This window comes from Camelus ferus, chromosome 6 (genome assembly GCF_009834535.1).
Source record: "Camelus ferus isolate YT-003-E chromosome 6, BCGSAC_Cfer_1.0, whole genome shotgun sequence".
NCBI lineage: Eukaryota > Metazoa > Chordata > Mammalia > Artiodactyla > Camelidae > Camelus > Camelus ferus.
In genome coordinates this window covers 1,039,941-1,059,369 of record NC_045701.1, presented here as the reverse complement: position 1 = coordinate 1,059,369, position 19,429 = coordinate 1,039,941, and the positions used below count along the sequence as shown (strand labels likewise).

At 45.2% G+C, this 19,429-nt stretch overlaps 1 protein-coding gene and 1 pseudogene across 1 annotated transcript in view; both read left to right on the top strand.

The window, feature by feature from the left end:
• Window positions 1-316: 316 nt before the first annotated feature.
• LOC116664046 lies at window positions 317-1,583 on the top strand (annotated as a pseudogene).
• Window positions 1,584-6,407: 4,824 nt separating this feature from the next.
• The window catches only part of LOC106728633 (putative POM121-like protein 1), a 265,938-nt gene continuing 252,916 nt past the window's right edge, over window positions 6,408-19,429 (top strand). Inside the window, exons 1-3 of the mRNA XM_032480882.1 lie at window positions 6,408-6,545; window positions 11,263-11,415; window positions 12,174-12,335. The gene's annotated coding sequence lies outside the window, so the exon portion shown is untranslated. The remainder of the gene's footprint in view (window positions 6,546-11,262; window positions 11,416-12,173; window positions 12,336-19,429) is intronic.

The following is a 19,429-nucleotide window of genomic DNA, read 5'->3' as shown; positions in this document are numbered from 1 at the left end:
ACTTGGCCATCTGGTCACAGGGTCTCTGTAAGCTTGTTTTCTTTTCCCGTTTGCTCATCTGTCAGGAAAAGAGGTTTGACATTGACATTTCTGCCTCCAGTTCATTGAGAAAAAAAAAAAGAGGAAATACTCTGCGTGTGTTTCTAGAAGGGACGTGGCCTTCAGCCCTGAGCCCGAGTGTTCATCCTCTGGGGACTTGCTCCAGATTTTCCTCTCCTTTCCTCATCCTGTCCTGCTAATTGCTTGGAAGACAGACTGAAGCAGAGTGTGGACAGAGTGGGAAGAGGTCTGCATAGGGGCTGGATTAACTGCATGTCACAGAAAGAAGAGGCTCCAACGGAGATGCTTCATTGCAAAGCCATGATCATGGGAGTGACCGTTTCCAAGACCTGATGGAGGCCAGAGCTCAGAGTGGCGCGGGTGGCGGTCCTTGCTGCAGGCAGTCATGACGGTGGCAGGCAGTGTGGGGAGCCCGACCCCAGAGCCACCCTCACCCAGCAGGTACACGTGCTGTCTCTGGATCAGCTCAGCACCACCTGAAACTCCAGTGGGTACACAGAAGGCCCTAGAGTGGTCCCCAGAGCAGGGCTCAGGCCGCTCCTCGCCCTCTGCTCAGGGGAAACAAGAGATTCCACGGTCTGCCTGAGCATGGCCAGCACCGTGGCTCCAGGACTCGCAGGCCCAGGCCGATCAGCACGGCCAGCCCGGGGTATTGGAGCAGAATGAGGACAAGCACCAGCAGGAGTCCCTCCGAACAGCAATCCCTTCCTTCTCCTTGGGACCATTACTGACTGGATAATCCGGGTGCAGCACGAATCAGAGCTGAAGCCAGGAGAGCTTAAGCCCCTGAGCAAAGAAGACGCAGGGCTGCACGCCTGCAGGTGTGAGGACTGTGGCAAGTGTGAGCAGTGCACCCACCCGAGGCCACTGCCATCAGACTGGATCTGCGACAAGTAGGGCCTTCACTTGGCCCGGAACGTGACTGACTAGGGGACGTATGTGTGCGTGTGAAAGGTCTCACCTCTTGTTCTAATGACGACGAGGACCACCACACTGACAACTCACATTCCCGCAGCCAGTCTCACCGGACAACCTGCCCCTCTTCCTGCCCTGTCCACGGTGTCACCTTTCAGCAAAGGCTGCCTCAAATCGTGCCAGGGGTGCTACAACCCAGGGAAAAGGCCTGGGTGACACTGTAAAAATTCAAACACAGTTTGCTGCAAAGTTGCCACCGTGTTTTCCAGAGACAACGTGCTGTATCTCTGTATATGTACCACCACCTGCAACCGCGAAAACCAAGTTGTGCCACGCTACAGTCACAAAACATCACACCGATACACTGCACATTCCGAAGAGTGTGACCCAATCAGCACATTTTCAGACTGTGTCTTGCCCCACAGAAGCCTTTGCTACAAGACCCTCACTTCCCTTGGACCCCATGCACACCACACAGTCACAGTAAAACTCAACCCTTAGTTTCTAGTTTTTCTAGTGCAAATAGTATCTGTTTGAAGATCCACCATTCTGTAAAAAGAATATTTATTTTAAGAGGCTCTTTTAAGTTTGGCCTTGCTGGAACTGTTCATAAGGGATTTCAAACTGAACTGTTAAAAAGGCCTCCCAAGGCCAGGAAAGCCACATCACCTGATCTAGGTGGATTTTTCTTGTCTTGAGTTTCAGAATCTCTTGAGGTTCCTGCAACTGCCACAAAGTAGCCTTCATTATTCACTTGGAAAGGCTGCTAGGAACCTAAGAGCTTCCAAATTCAGAGGTCTCAGGTTGAAAGAAACGATAAGGGTTTCGATTCTGTTTATAAAGGTGTAATTTACCAAATTCCTGTAAGCCATAATTAGCTTCAGGGGAAGATTCCTCTATATCTGGAAAATAAAGATTAAAAGCCAGGAATATTTCAGACAAAACCAAAAATTGGAACTATATTCATCAGTTTACTCCATTTCATGTAACTAATATTTTGTTAACAGTTTTATGAAATAAAAAATTCCATTAGATTTCTTTAATTTCTTACCCAGCTCAGTGGTATGATCTGAAAATCAGAAACCTGTACTTATCAAAAAGTGCTTTCCATAAACCTTTTGAAAAGGAGACATTTTTCAAGGGCATCAGAGTAAAAGCATAACTGTCTACGAAAGACAAAGTCTAAAGGCATGTTTAAAAACCGGACTGCAATGCAATTGACAAAGAAACTTGATCAATGATGTGACACACATTTTAAGACAATAACTAGAATTATGGCCGACAACATTTTATCAGGACATACCAATTTTTAGGAATTCCACATAATTTCTAGAATCTCTATATTAATAACATTCACCCATATAATACAATCTAAGACATTTTATCATCACTCATTCAATAATGCTTCCCACATAATTTAACATTGCAAATGAACACAACACATCTAGGATCTCTCTCTGGGATGCTCCAGGGGCCCTCTGAAGCATTTCAAAGTTAGCTGAAGGTCTAAAGAATTTAATTAAAATTTAATATCTGGGAAGTTTGTCAGGGCTTTAAAACACTTGGTCAGATAAGATCATAGGTCACTGCAAAACAATACTTATCCACTTAACCAGGGTGACAATAAAAGCTTTCAAGGGAAGATAGGGAACAGATCTCCTCAAGACAAAGAAATTCACGTAATCTGTTATCAAAAGCAGCTCAATAGTCTAAGAAAATTTTGTTTTCCTAACAGAGAGAGAAAAACCAAATGCTGCCTTGCATCTGTCTACTCTTAACCAAATCCGATTACCTAATTACATTTAATCCAGTCTTAGATTTTCTTAGGAAATCCTGACCACGTACAAAATTCTTTTCCTTGTGTTTTTTTTCCAGAAACCTCCTGCAAATTTCTGTATCCATGTTGCTTTGTTCCTTATTTTTTCCATTCAGAAACAACCAGCTCTAGGACAAAACCATCTCCTTTTTTTTTTTTCTTCCCTTTAACACAAAAACATTTCTGTTCCTCATACTTTCTTTTACTGAAAACATGCTTCCCACTTTTTCTTACATACTGAAGGGCATACATTGGCCACACAGCAGTTAAGTTAAAATACCGTCTTTTCCCAAGTCATGGGGCTATAGCTAGAGTTGGACCGACCAACCAAAATTCTGCCCAAAGGGCTGTCTGATGGAATGGAAGTGGTGCCAAGCATTTTCATCTCTAAGTGCAAAACACAAACACAGACCTCGGCCAGCAGATGGCATCCTCAGAAACAAGAAAGACCAGAAACCAAAACTGAACTGCAGAAACACAGAGTGTCTTCCAAGTCCCGCTAGCCTGTGACCACTATCCAATTGGCGCCTTCCAGGTGGGAAATTCTGGTTAAGGGGGTTCCACCAGATCAGGAATTCCTACCCCAGGGATTTCCCCAAACATGGTCCAGGGGCCTCAGTGCGCACACCCGGGGGCTTACCCTCATTCTGGCGGAGGGGTCGTGACTTCTCTGAGGCTGCTTTTCTTCTCCAAGTAGCTTCCATGCAGCAGGGAGTCCAAGCCGGCGCAGGCGAGAGAAAAAAGGGAGTGTCCCCAAAGCGGAAGTGGCTTCGGCAGCTGCTGGGACAGTCTCTCTTCCATTCCCTACTTTCGCCCGAGTCCCATCTTCCAGGGACAGAAAAGTATGTGACACTGATGAAAGAAATTGAAGAAGATGCAAGTAAATGTGAATACATCTCAAGTTCATGGGTTAGAAGAATTATTAATGTTAAAAAGTATTTCTACTCGAGTGATAGACACATTCTTATGCAATGCCTGTCAAAACTCCAAGGGCATCATTCACTAAAACAGAAACACAATTATGCAATTGAAACTTGAGTTTTTAACAAATTAATAGAGTACAAAAGTGTTTAAAAATAAATTAATTAAATGTTCATCTTTGTAAGTTAAAAGAAGGCAAAATAAACCCAAGTGAATTAGAAGATTCAAATCACTTTAAACAAAGTAGATATTAACAAAGTTTAAAAAATTAGGGATTAAGAATGAAGTGAAGAAAGATTATTTTATTAATAATAATTTTAAAAAGCAAAGCTTTCAGGAAATAAAAGAACAAAACAGGACAATTCCTACTTTTCACTCTGGTTCAGCATGTAGAGTCTGGAAGTTGTCACTCTATCTACAACAAGTAAAAAAACTACACAAACCAAAAGCAGTGCCTCCTGTTAGATGGAGGCCTCAGAGAATTTAGGTCCAGGGCAATTTGCCAGCCCCGCAACAGAGAGACAGACAGATGGACACAAAGACTCTCATTTAACAGAGCAAAACTGCACAAGCAGAAACCTCCAACAGAGAGACAGACAGATGGACACAAAGACTCATTTAACAGAGCAAAACTGCACATGCAGAAACCTCCACGGACCCCAGGGAGGAACTTGAACCACAGCTGACAAACTGCTGGAGGCTCAGTGAACTAGTCTGAGAGGTAAGGGGACACGGCACTAGGAGGGGGCCTCCCTTTCTTGTTCAGGATTCCTACCAGGTTCTCACACTGAAACCTGGGGGAAATGTGCTTCACTTCCAGTAGGAGAGAAAGAAACTATTTTGAAATAGGACCTCACTTCATTCTTCTTAATGCCGCCTGCCCTCAAGAGAAATGATTTTATCAGACGGTAAACAACTGAGGATTGAACAGAACATAACTGACCTGAAATACCAAAATCTAACACACTTTAGAGAAACCATATGCAACATATGTAAGAAAAGCGCCAGCCAGAGAGCTAACCTTTACTATCCCAAATAATTCACACACGGTAGAGAAACTCTATGTTTGCAACCAATGCGAAAAAGCTGTCACTGATTGTTCATTACTTTAACAAAAACACATTCTCATTTTGGAGCAAAGACAGGTGTGTGATCACTCTGGTTGAACCCTCATCCAAGCTCCAGCCCCGGTGTATGCAAGAAAACTATAAGAGTAATCTCTAAAACACAAAAGAAGGAAAAGCTTTCTTTATTTGGAGAAGAAAACTCCGCGACTGCACCAAATAATTCCTAACGGAGAATCAGTTCAGTCAATTACAAGTTGGAATCCTAGTCCTCACACAGTGACACTTGGACATGTGAGGATTCTCACTGCAGGAAACACTGTCAATGTCATAAACGGAAGAGGGTCTTCAGTGATCATCAGTCAATATTTATGATCTCACATTATGGACATGACAATATTTAAGTCAATGTGGTGAGGCCATCAGCTGGAGTTTCTGTCAGAAAACTTACACTGAGAAAACACTCTACAAAGAATCCTTTAGCACACCACTGAGCATTGGACATTTGCCAATGACCTATTACTTAAAATGGTAAGATGAAGAGGTAGGATTCTAAAGCACTCCTGTAAATGCTGAAGGCACAGTTTGAAAACAATAATCGACAAGATAAATCAACTGCAGTAGATTCATACTTGCTGACATACAAACAGTAAGAGTTGTTGCTGAACAATTTGTACATTTGTCTTGACAAAATCATGGAACATTACACTGAATAAAAATAGGCCATTTCTCCTTCAATAATGTATTACTGGTAATCATTTAGTCAAGTCCTATAGTTAGAGGAATAACAAACACTATCACAAAGGCATACATAAATCAGGAGAGAACTTTGAATGAACCTGGAAATTGACAAAAATGTCTTACATATTGTCTATATGCATAGACACATACATACATATATATTTAATGTATATTCATGAATATAAAAATAAAGAGAGAAAATTCTGATAAAAGAAAATTAAAATATAGTTTAACTTTTGGGTGGAGGCTTACAGGCCTGTCCTCAGCAGCCCTCCCCCACCGGTTCCTCCACCTCCTCTGGACCGACCACCCTTATACCCCCCTGAGCACAGCCACCAGCTTGGGGCAGGCACTCCCATAGTGGCACTTCGGCACCTGCCTCCAGGTAGCCTCGCTGCTGGGCAGCACGCATACGCGCGCGGACACACACACATACACACACGCACGAAACTTTAAAAAAAGCTACCCCTGCAAAATGCCCTGCGTGCAAATTAAAAATACAAAAATATCCTTACACTCCAGAACCCGGGAGGAGACGATGAAGGGCTTCGGTGGAAGAGCCTCTTGGGGAACCAGTTCCATCCAGCCCAACGTGGGTCCCCAGGCTTTGCCAAGGGCGCTCGGAGGTCGACGCTGCCCCCTCCTCCGAAATACTCAGCGGCTCCGGGGACACTGACCAAGCATGGGTGTTGCGGGGAGAGGTGGGGGTGGGGCGTGGGGACGTGGTCCACGCACTGAGGGGTGGGCGGGGCGAGGAGCGAAGCCGGAGTGACAGCGGTACCAATGCGGGGTACGGGAGTCACCGAGGAGACTGAGAAGCAGAAACCAATCAGAGAGAGGCTGATGGCATCGCGGCCCCCTTCCGCCCCCGCGCCGCACTCGGGACCGCCCTCCTCCAAGCGGCTCTGCACGCACCCATCACGCGCCTCTGAGTCTCCTTGGCGCCGCGCGGCCTCCCGGGCCCCCATGGCCTCCCTGGCATCTCCGCCTCGCACCTTCCCTCCCGCCGCGCCGGAGGCGCACGGAAGGTAAGAAAAAGAAAAAAAAATAGTTTTTCTTTCTTCTTCCCTTTAGCTTGGCGAGCGTGCTGACTTTCGGATCTGTTTGCCCCCCAGCTCGCACTCACCTGCAGTCGCCTGGGACTGCGGGTTGAAAGCTCGCTGAGCTCTGCAGAGCCAGACGGAGGCCTCTATGCCACCGCCTGTCCCCGGGGGGAAATCGTCCTCCAAATCCCTCCCTTTCTCTGCGTTTTACTTCGAGTCCGTGCATCCCTTGGCGGTTCCTCCGATCTCTGGCCAGAGCACGCTGCCCAGAGCCAGCTTCGTCCGGCACCCGCTCCCGGGCATCTCGCTCCCCTGCCCGCCCTGCAAGGCGAAGTGGAGCGGGAAGGGGGTTTGTGAGGAGCCCTGCCTGCTTCCCGCTCCCACGGCTCCCTCTCCGCTCCCTCCGGCTTCTCTCCTGCTTCTTTCCAGCTCTCCCCAGCCGCCGTTGGTGTGTGTCTGAGTATGTGCGTGTTTTTTTTTAAATTGCTCTTTGCTTTTGCAACCCTGGGGCCAAAGCAGGGTGGCAGCAAAACCTAAAGGAGAGGGGCGTGGTGTTACAAAAAAGCAAGCAAGAGGCGCTTAGATTTGCAGCATTGGAAAGCCCGGGGAGCACCCTGGCTCATTTGTTGTCTGGGTTCCAGACAAAGGCCTTTCAGGTTTTAGAGCTAGCTTCTCCTTGTTCTCAAGGCCTCACACCTCCTCCAGGTTTAGGATCCAAGGAGTCCTAGTAAAAAGTTCTCCCCTAGGCCGTCGCAAGGGACTGTCAGGGTGAGAGTTGGGGGGATTTCCAAGAAGCAGCAACCGTGCCTCCCACCCCAGTTTTGGTAGCTGGGCTGAGGTCCGATTTGCGAGCAAACATCTTCTAATCCTGGTGGGTTTAGGTGAAGGGGATTCCGGGGTGAAGTTGGAGATGGGAGGCTCCGGTTTGTGCATCTCCCCTTCAGTCTCTGCCTCCTGTCCCCTGCCAGCTCCGCAAGGTTCATTTTTAAACAGTAACAAGGAGCCCGTCCTAGGGGATGGCGACTGGCAGTAACATTGCACAGAACTCTGAGACAGGCAATGTGCCCTTCCCTAATTTACTTTGTTGTTAGATGTGGTGGTGGTGGTGTAGTTGCTGCTGAGAGATGGGCAGGAAAAGAGGACATAGAATACTGCAGACGTGGGAAGGGATCCATTTGCAGGACCCCTTAGAACAGCAGGGTGTACACATATCAGATCATGGAACCACGGAGAATTAACCATGGGAGGTGTGTTTCATAGCTCTTCCCTGAAAGCTCCCACTCCTTACTCTGGATGAAAAGGTCCTGAGAACAAGCTGGGAGAAAGGTCTGGTTGGCAGATGAAACTGCAATAGTGGCGGGTCACTCTCCCCTCTTCCAGGAGGTGGGCTCCGAGGAGTGCAGTGTGGGTGGGATGTTTCCCTGAAGTCATCAGTCGGATGGTCACGTGCTCTGGAGCTCCCATCTTCCAGGCCGGAAGTGACGGGGCAACATGTAAAGGGGGGACTTGCAGCTAAAACACTGAGCAGGCACTCTTGCTCCTTGTTGGAAGGACCTGGAAACCAAGTTACGTGGAACAGGGTCTCCCCCAGGTCGCAAAGCTCAGTTCAGACTTCTGGGATGCTGAGACCTGCTCCGAGCCACTGTCACCCAGGAGGGAAGGGCCTCAGGCAGGAGGAGGGAGCTGCTGGACTGCACGTGCCGTGCTTGTGAAGGATCAGCTCTGGTGACGTGTGGCGTATGAGCTTAGCTTTGGGCGCGTAACAGGAGAGGTTCTTGGGAGAGGACTGGCTTTTTCCTCTGATTGAGGGCCTACTGTGTGCCAAGCACAGCAGTCCTCTGAGTCAGGGTTGGAAAGCCAGGCACAGAGAGGTCGGGGAAAGTTTCCAGGTCACACAGCAGTAGGGACAGCACTGGGGTCTGGTGCAGACCTGATGCCAAGCCCACACTCTCTCCTTTCCCAGGACTGTCATGATCCCACATGGCAGTGTCCCCCAGACAGGCCCGAGTATGGGACCTGGGACCTTCCCTCCTAACATGCCAGGAGCCTTAAGAGGGAGGGCAGGGCACTTTCTGAGTCCATGGTGCCCAGAGGCTGCTCTCAGCGAGGGGCCCAGCACACACTGGGCCAAATCCTAGCTCTGTCCTGAGTCACTCTGTCCTCCCTGCCTCAGTTCTTCTGTCCACACGGGGCTGGATTCAGCAGCCACTTCACAAGGTTCTGAGGAAGCAGCGCCCGTACACAGGGAGCATCGTGGGGTCAGCGGCACTGGTCTCCTCATCTCGTCCTCCCCTCTTTGCTGGACGAGAAGGAGTCCCAGCGGGGCCCAGGCTTGTCCCGATTCTAACGCCCACTCAGGGTCCAGCAGGGGGTGGTGCCCAGGCTAGACTCCGTCCTCTGCCCCTTCTTGGCACCCTCATTCCCCGCACCTTGGCTGCCTGGACACTCTGTGCCCCCCCACCACCTGGCACCCCCCCAGGTTATTCCAGTGCCCTCTGCCCCTTGGCCCCACACCTTCTCCATGTTGAGTGGAAGTGAGGTGATGGACACGCTGGGCCTCCTGGATGTTCTGGGGGAGCCCGATATCCCTGTCCTGCCCAGGGTGGGGAGAGGGTGTGTCCCCATTCACGCTCTGATTTGCTCAGATTCTTGGCACCTACTTTGCTGGGTGGATTCGGGGGACAGAGGGATGGCATGAACGCAGGAGAGCTGGGCACAGAGGGGACGTCAGCAGAGTGTGAGGAGGGGGTGAGCCCGGGCTGGTCTCATAACCCCGTCAGCCTTGGCTTTTTCATCTTTAACGTGGGACAGGCTGCTGTGAGGTGAGCGGGAGCCTGGCCCACGGCCAGACACTGTCCTACGTGCCTTAGAAGGAGGAACTCACTGACTCCTCGGGGAAATCAATGAGGCAGGGACCGGGGTTATCAATAACCCTTTCTACAGGCGAGGAAACTGAGGCACAGAGAGGTGAGGTGACCGCTTCAGATCACAGAGCCCAGGCTGTGTGGCTCCAGGGACCGGGCTCATGGTCAGTGCCTACTCTGGGTGTCCCCTCCCTCCCTTCACCTTCCACTGGGACCCACGGCTGCAGCCTCATCTCAGCGTGATTGTTCGTGGGGAGCAGGGTGGGGGCGCTGGGGGCCCATTTTCTCTGAGCACTGCTTTCCAGGAGGCTGAAGGTGTTGGCCGTATTCACTGCTGGACACCCGGGCCCAGGCCAGCCATGCTGCAAGGCCTGAATCGGTGTTGAGCGAATACCTGAACATCTGCGTGGTGCCCCCCATTTCCTAGTCTCCACAGCACGCCTGCCTGCATGGCTGACACTTCCTGGCATCAGGCCTCTGCCAGGGACAGTCAAGGAGACCAGAGCTGCTCAGCCAGGGACAGGGAGCCTCATGGGCCCTGTGGCTGCCCCACGCCTCTCTTGGGCTGTCCCGGGCCAGTCCACAGGGAGGCCCAGCCAGCTTCCAGGAACAGCAGTGAGGTCCCCACCCCAAGGGTGTGGAGTAGGTGTTGAGGGGTGTTTCCTGAGGGTGACTCTGCTTCTGAAGGGGCCAGGCTGCTTTAACGTCCATGCCAGGCCCCCACCCCTGCTGGCCGCATGGAGCCGGTCATAAAGGACACAGGCCATGGGGCTGAGGTTATAACAGGTCCCTGCTCCCTCTCTGTGCCTCAGTGTCCTCTTCTGTAACAGAACCAGTAACAGGGCCACGGGAGGGCTCACTGAGACCCTGCTCTGTGGCCTTGGGTGGCCACTGCCCTCTCTGTGCTTAGTGTCCTTGTCTGTAATAGAGAACTAGTAACATTTTTCCTATTGACTTTTGGTCACGTTTTTCTGAGTCCTTTTACGTACTGGGCCCAGGGTGCTCACAGAGCTCACAGACTGGAGAGGTAATCAGAGTGTGGTCACAGCCCTAGGGGTCCCAGGGAGGCCAGAGGGGATCACCAGCTGGGAGGCGTCAGAGGGGTGGGGAGAGCCGAGCCTTGGGGCTGAAGGATCCTACTGGTGGTGGCCTCTCTCACAAGGGGACTTCCCAGGGAGGAGTCAGTCGTGGGGTAAGGGCTGAGCTCAGTCTGGGGCATGCTGACCTGGAAAAGCTTAGCATAGGTATGTCCGGAGGAGCTGGATGTAGGGGACGAAGGTGCCACCGGGGTCAGGGTTAGAGCTTGAGTCCCAGATGAGGTGGGGCAGGGGTGCAGCAGAAGGGGCTTGAGGACGTCCAGATGTTCACTCATTGGGTCCTCAGGGTGGAGATCGTCACATCCATTTCACAGCCACTGGTGCCTAACAGCTGGGTCCAGGGAGGTCACTCAGGAAGCACGTGCTGACTTGATGCAAATTCTTCCATTTCCACTTTAAATCCCTGGGACAGAATTGGCTAAATTCAAAGCTTGGTGACTCGGGTTAGTTAGCTAGAAAGTTGAACCCAAGGTTTACAAATAAAAGCAGCATACAGACTGAAGGCAAGACTAAGAACCCACAGGATCACTAAGACTGTCCACGCGCAGACCACTGTGGCCTCGGGGCCTTTGCACTGGCCATTCTCTCAGGTGGAAACTTGCTCCCTCTGCATTGCTTGCTCCTTAAACATCTCCAGTATTCTGCCCAAATGGCCTCCATGACTTTATTTTTCTCCATGGAACATATCACCGTCTGATTTTTGTGTACATTTTACTTATTTTTCTCTGTATCCCCCACTAGGCAGTCTGCTGCATGAGAACGGAGACCCGCCTGCTTCACTCCCTGCGGTGCCCGGTGTCTGGATCCCACCCAGCACACAGTAGGGCCTCAGTGAATGTGTGCTGAGTGTGTAAACACTGTACACCACTGACAAGCATCTTCCCTGAAGTGACGGTAAGGGTCGTTCATTCACTACTTACTGAGTCCTACTGTGTGCTGGGCACTGACCTGGGCGGGAGGCACGCAGTGAGTGAGACACACAGTGAGCACACAGAGCGTGTTAGGAGGGACACATGCTCTGGAGAACACGCAGGGCTCGGGGAAGTCAGGAGTGGAGGGTGGAGGAGAAGAGGGCCCGGGTCGGGGGGGCAGTGGTGGCAGAGGAGACAGAGAGGTGGCACCCAGGCCGTGCAGGGCCTGGTGGCCCCTATGAGGGCTTTTCCTCTGGGCAGGGGGGACCATGGCTGGGAGCGGAGCAGGGGGTCGGGTCCTGAATGCTGTGCAGGAAAAGAGGCGGGTAACTGCTGGGGAGACGTGTGTGCAGGAAGCTGTCCCTGTAGACTGCAGGCAGGGAAGGCTCCCCTGAGGAGGTGACATCTGAGCTGAGCCCTTGTATGGACCCTGTTTCTACCTTCTGTAGACTAGATGTTTTCATCCGCCCTGCAGGCCTATGCAGGACACGCCCTGTTCTCAGTCACCTGGACTTGGCCTCCTGCCCCCTTTTTGGGCCCTCCCGCCCCAGGAGTCCTCCTGGGTCTAACCCCCCACCTCCTCCACTGGACTCAGACTCATGCTGAGCCACTGTCCACCTGCCCGACTCACCCAGAGTCAGGTCCAGATCCTCGGGGCCACCCTCCCACCCCAGAGCCCATGAAGTTACTCAACCGGCCGGTCCTCAGGCTGCTCACCTGCCTTGCCCTTCCTTCCTGCAGAAACAGTCCTGTCCATGGCGCCCTGCTCCTCCGCTCCTGACCCCTGTGATGTGGCCCCGCGTGGTGTGGCCCCGCGTGGTGTGGCCCCGCATGGTGCGGCCCCCCGTGGTGTGGCCCCGCGTGGTGTGGCCCCGCGTGGGGTGCCATCCTGCCTCCAGTCCGGTGAGTAGAAGCTGCCTTTTCAATGGCAGTTGTCCCCTGATCTGTTGGCCTTCTGAACCTCAGGTTTCCTGCTAATATAATCTATTTCACACCAGCCTGCGAGACACTTTGCAGACAGAGTAAACAAATGAAGAACAAGTGACCTCTATACCTTTTTCAGCATCGTCAACAAGTTTAATATTTTAATATAGATTAGAATTCCTTTTCCCCATAAAGTCACAGGCTCTTTGAGGGTGGAGGAGATATACAATTTTTCAGTCATACATAAACATACATATATTCATTGTCACATTCTTTTTCACCTGTGAGCTACCACAGATCTATATATATTTCCCTGTGCTATACAGTATAAACTTGTTCGTCTGTTCTATATATATTGGTCAGTATCTACAAATTTCAAACTCCCAGTCTGTCCCTTCCCACCCCCCTCGCCCCTGGGAACCACAAGTTTGTATTCTATGTCTATGAGTCTGTTTCTGTTTTATATTTAAGTTCATTTGCCTCCTTTTTTTTTTTTTAGATTCCACATATGAGTGTTATCATATGATATTTTTCTGGCTTCACTTAGAATAACATTCTCCAGGGACATCCATGTTGCTGCAAATGGCATTGTGTTGTCATTTTTCATGGCTGAATAGTATTCCATTATATAAATATACCACAACTTCTTTATCCAGTCATCTATTGATGGACATTTAGGCTGTTTCCATGTCTTGGCTATTGTAAATAGTGCTGCTGTGAACATTGGGGTGCACGTGTCTTTCTGAAGCGGGGTTCCTTCTGGATATATGCCCAGTAGCAGGATTCCTGGGTCATATGGTAAGTCTATTCCTAGTCTTTTGAGGAGTCTCCATCCTGTTTTTCACAGTGGCTGCACCAAACTGCATTCCCACCAGCAGTGTAGGAGGGTTCCCATTTCTCCACAGCCTCTCGAGCATTTGTTATTTGTGGACCTTTGAATGATGGGCGTTGTGACTGGTGTGAGGTGAGAGCTGATTGGAGTTTTGATTTGCATTTCTCTGATAGTTAGTGATATTGAGCATTTTTTCATGTGCCTATTGATCATTCATATGTCTTCCTTGGAGAATTGCTTGTTTATTAGGTCTTCTGCCCATTTTTGGGTTGGGTTTTTTGGTTTTTTTCTTATTAAGTCATATGAGCTGCTTATATATTCTGGAGATCAAGCCTTTGTCAGTTGCATCTTTTGGAAATATTTTCTCCTATTCTGTAGGTTGTCATTTTGTTTTGCTTATGGTTTCCTTTGCTATGCAAAAGCTTGTAAGTTTCATTAGGTCCTGTTTGTTTATTCTTACGTTTATTTCTGTTGCTTGGATAGACTGCCCTAGGAGCACATTGTTGAGATGTATGTGAGATAATGTTTTGCCTATATTTCCTTCTAGGAGGTTTATTGTATCTTGTCTTACGTTTGAGTCTTTGATCCATTTTGAATTTATTTTTGTGTATGGTGTAAGGAATTTAGCTTCCTTGCTTCATTGCTTTACATGCTGCTGTCCAGTTTTCCTAGCACCATTTGCTGAAGAGACTGTCTTTATTCCATTGTATGTTCTTGCCTCCTTTGTCAAAGATTAGTTGACCAAAAGTTTGTGGGTTCCTTTCTGGGCTCTCTGTTCTGTTCCGTTGGTCCATATGTCTGTTTTTGTACCTATTGGTCCATATATCTGTTTTTGTACCAATACCATGCTGTTTTGACTACTGTAGCTCTTGTAGTATTGTCTGAAGTCTGGGAGGGTTATTCCTCCAGCCTCTTTCTTTTCCTTCAGTAATGCTTTGGCAATTCTGGGACTTTTGTGATTCCATATAAATTTTAATATGATTTGTTCTAGTTCTGTGAAATACGTCCTGGGTAATTTGATAGGGGTCGCATTAAATCTGTAGATTGCCTCGGACAGTATGTTCATTTTAACAACACTGGTTCTTCCAATCCAGGAGCATGGGATATCTTTCCATTTTTTTAAGTCTTCTTTAATTTCCTGAATCAATGTTTTGTAGTTCTCCACGTGTAAGTCTTTCACCTCCTTGGTTAGATTTATTCCTGGGTATTTTATTAACTTGGGTGCTATTTTAAAAGGGATTGCATAAGGTTTTATGATTGTGTGATTGTAATTGTGGGAGCAGCAACCAAAATAATGTATATAATAAAAAATATTTCTTAATACATATCCAATAAATTAAAGAAATATTGAGACCATACTACCAAAATAATATAATAATACCAGATATAAATGTGTGATAACAATTACATTAGATGCTTTGAGTAATGGTAGTATAAGTAGAGCAGTATTGTCAGCCATAGAACTAAAAGTCTGTTTCCTTAATGTTTCCTGTAGTAAAGTTATATTGTTTGCAGCAAACAATAATAATTTACAATATCATTTTTTGTTTGATGATTTCTGTAAAATTAAATTTAAAAATCACATCTGTCTAAGGATTAGATATAAGTGGCTAAGTTGCTGTTTGGTTGCGTAACTTTCTTTTTACTGTTCCTTTTTTGTACAGTCTTATGCCTATCAGAATATTTAAGCATCCATTTTTCGGGCAGGGAGGGCTAAGTGAGGGATTGGGGATTAACACACAAGTTAGTATATATAAAATAGATAAACAACAAGGACATACTGTAGAGCACAGGGAACTATGGTGAAATATTTGTCATATAAAATGGAAAAGACTTTGAAAAGAAAAAATATAGATGTATGTATATGCATAACTGAATCATTTTGCTATATGCCAGAAACTAACATTGTAAGTCAACTATGCTTCAATAAAAGTTTTTTTAAAAATTCCACTTTTGTATATAACTGAGAAAGTAAGTTGAAGATCACATGAACTTCTGTGTTTTCATCAAGGGCAGCTATTTGTGTAAATGCACCTGCATATTCCCACTGGTAGTTTTTGATATTCAAGGGAAAGGCAACTCAAAACACCAACAGCTCTTTGTAAAAAAGTAACAATGATTGTGGTTTCAGTAGGGGTTTTTACAAACTTCTCTTTAACTCTGTGCCTAAATTATATGACACAGAGAATACTAAAATAAAGTTCTCTGTGTTATGTTAGTAAGTGATTTCTACCAATGGTTCAACTGTTGTACTTTAAAAATTAAATGGAAAAGCATTAAAGGAATTTAAATATGAATTGTATTGGGTGTGCATTAATCATCAAGTATAAAAGATGGACGGGGTATTTTTATTAAGTAAATATTCTAGCATTACCCTTCATAGATAGACAACTGATAAAGATGGATGAAGCAGAAATAAAAATAAAATCTTGAAGATTCTGAAATACCTTAGAAATACTGTGTATTCAATAAGCAGTGCATTAGGCTTAAAGTATCAGAGCCTTAAAATATAGTTAATTTATTGATAATAGAAATCTTTAAAACAGGTATCAGTGAATGCCATTTGGGTACATCTTATTATTTATGTGCAAAATACTTTTCACCAAGTTAATATCTGTCCATCCAATAAATAACAAAATAATAAAGGATTATTTGTTTCATTCAAAACAAGTAAGATACTTGCTTTTCATAGATGCTTTTCCCAGTTTGCAAAATTCTTCCCCAAACCCAATGCTGCTTCTTGTAACTTCAAATAAATACACGTGAATATTGAGATTCGTATTACCTAAGTGACTTGCCAGAGTTTTCACAACCAACAATTACAACAGAACGAGTATTGAAATTTCTATCAATTCACCATAATATGTAGGATTTTCACTTTGTTTTCAACCCCAGTTTTTATCAGAGTCTGGATCGAATTGGTCTTAGTAAATATGTTGGATTGAGGTTGACTTCTAGGATTGGTTAACTATTTACAGAATAAATAATGTCTAGGCTAATTACTAACTGGGAAAATCAGGTAAAAAGATTGTGAAATCTCATTCATTGATTTTTATTTTTACATTTAAAATTTCAGTATTAAAGTATAATTGACAGACACGTGTAGAAAACATACTGTATGTCACGGCGGTTTGATACACATACTCACAGTAACAGAATTCTCTCCATGTAGTTAATTAACACACATCAGCTCAAATATTTGTCTTTTTTTTTTTTTTTTTTGGTTGAGAAGACATAGTTTCTACTCTTAAAAAACATTAATTATACAGTAAGTGTTGTCAACTATAGTCACCATATGTAACATTAGATCCTCAAAGCTTATTCTTCTCATTGCTGAAAGTTTCTAGGCTTTTACCAACCTCTCATTATTTCCCCACCCTCCATTCACTGGCAGTCAGTTTTCTACTCTCTATTTCTTTGAAATTCACTTTTTCTTTTTTAGATTTCTCATCTGCGTGATACCACGCAGTCTGGCTTATTTATTTTGCATAATGCCCTCAAGATCCATCCGTGTTGTTAGGAAAATAGAAGGATTTCCTTCTTTGTCGTGGCTGGTTAATATTCCCCTTGAGTGTGTGTGACTTCCGTATCCATGCATCCTTGGGTGGTCATTTAGTTTCTGTCTCTTGACTATCGGGAATAATGCCGCATGACAATGGGTGTGCAGATACCTCTCTGAATCCTGTTTTCGTTTTCTGTGGATGTACACCCAGAAGTGGAATTGCTGAACCATATGATAGTTCTGTTTTTAATTTCTTTTAAGGAACCTCCATACGGTTTTCCATAATGGCTATACCAACTTACATTTCCACCAGCAGTGGATGTGGGTTTCCTAATCTCTGCATCCTCTCCAACTCAGGTTGTGTCTGTCTTTTTGATGACAGCCACTCTAACGGGTAGTGAGGTGATACCTCTTTGTCACGTTGATGTGCATTTCCCTGATGATTAGTGACGTGGAGCAGCCTTTTATGTCCCTACTGGCCATTTGTATGTCTTCTTTGGAAAAATATTTATTCAGTTCCTTTGCCCATTTATTAATCATAATTGTTTGTTTTTTTGGATTGAGTTGTATGAGTTCGTGTATTTTGGATATTAGTCCTTATCAGTGATATGATTTGCCAATATTTTTTCTCATTCCATAGGTCGCCTTTTCATTTTTTATTATTCTGTTTGCCGTGCAGAAATTGTGAAGTTTGATGTAGTTCCACTTACTTATTTTTGCTTGTATTGTCTTTGCTTTTGGTGTGAAATGTGAAGAATCATAACCAAGATCAATGTCAAGAAATTTACTGGTGTGTTTTCTCATAGGAGTTTGATAATTTCAGGTTTTACGTTCAAATCTTTAAACTATTTTGGTTGATTTTTGTCAATGGTATAAGATAGGGTCTGGTTTCACTTTTTGCAGGTTTCTGTCCATTTTGTTCAACACCATTGATTGAAGAGGCTCTCCTTTCCCCACACCCTTCTTGGCTTCTTGGTCATAAACCAATTGATCACTGATATGCAGGTTTAATTCTGGGCTCTCTGTTCTATTGCGTTGATCTATTTGTCCTTATTAAGGTCTGTATTATATTGTTTTGATTATTGTAGCTCTGTAGCATTTTAAATCAACGTGATACCTTTAGCTTTGTTCATCTTTCTCGAGATTGTTTTTAAGATTGCTACTTGGGTCTTTTGTGGCTTAATACACATTTTAGGATTGTTTGTTCTATTTCTGGGGGATATCTCATTGGAATTTTAGTAGAGATTACAGTGAACCCGTAGATTGCTTCAGGTGACATGAACATTTTAACGATATTAATTCTTCCAATCCACGAGCACAAAATAACTTTTCATTTATTGTTGTCCTCAGTTTTTTCATCAGTGCCTTACAGTTAATAGTGTGAAGGTCTCTCACCTTCTGTGTTAAGTTTATTCCTAGGTATTTTATTTTTGATGCAATCATAATTTAAGCTAAAGCTCAGGCTGTGTTTTGTGCAGCTCTTACCTCCATTGTATTGGATCGGCCCTCTGGCTGTCCAGCAGAGCACCGTTTCCCAAGGGAGGTTGATCACATATTGATCATGTAGTTTTATTGCTGTTTTGTTCAATATGAATGCTTTAATAAGTGGTTTTAAATAATACATAGTTTAAAGCTTATGTTATATATACTAAGTCTATATCTACTGTATATGTTTTATATAAATATATGTGTGTGTGTGTGTGTGTGTGTGTATACACACACACATACACTAAATATATTCATTTAGTACATTAGTAAGGTAGGTAGTTTCAAGAATCAAATACTGTCTTTTTGGTCCAAAACAAAACGCTGGTTTGACTAGTAACATTTACTATACGCTGAATTTCTTCATTCTGGTAAGATAAGTGCAGTTTTCTCATTCATTCCATCAAGTTATTTGGTGAATCTCTACCTAGGAACAATCTATTTCTTCTTAGGAAAGTCATTAAAAATTTTTTCATGCCCTTGGTTGCCCTTCATGCATCCTCTCTTCCGTCTACAGTGTTAAATACTTCTAAAATTCCATAGTCCGCCATGCCCTGAAAAGAGAAGAAAGCCTCTTCCAACACTAAAGTATTTTATGTAGATGATCCAGCTTCTCATAAAGATTCTCTCTGATTATATAGCTTATGAAAAGTAGAGAATAACTTCACGGACGGCCTGAGAAAGACTGTCTTTACTCCACTGTATGTATTTGACTCATTTGTCAAAGATTAATTGACCAAAAGTTTGTGGATTTATTTCTGGGCTCTCTCTTCTGTTCCATTGATCCATATTGCTGGTTTTGTACCAATACCATGCTGTTTTGATGACTGTAGCTCTATAGGAATGTCTGAAGTCTGGGAGTTACTCCTACAGCTTCGTTCTTTTTCTTCAGTATTGCTTTGGCAATTCTGGGTCTTTTGTGATTCCATTTAAATTTTAGTATAATTTATTCTAGTTCTGTGAAAAGTGTCCTGGGTAATTTAATATGAATGGGATTAAAACTGTAGATTGCTTTGTGTAGTATGTCCATCTTAACAATATTAATTCTTTGAATCTAAGAACATGGGATGTCTTTCCATTTCTTTGGGTCATATTTAATTTCCTTAGTCAATGTTTTGTACTTCTCCACATATGTTTTTCACTTCCTTGGTCAGATTTATTGCTAAATATTTTATTTTTTTGAATGCAATTTTAAAAGGGATTGTTTCTTTACTTTTCTGATAGAGATCTGCAGATACTAACTGATACGTATAG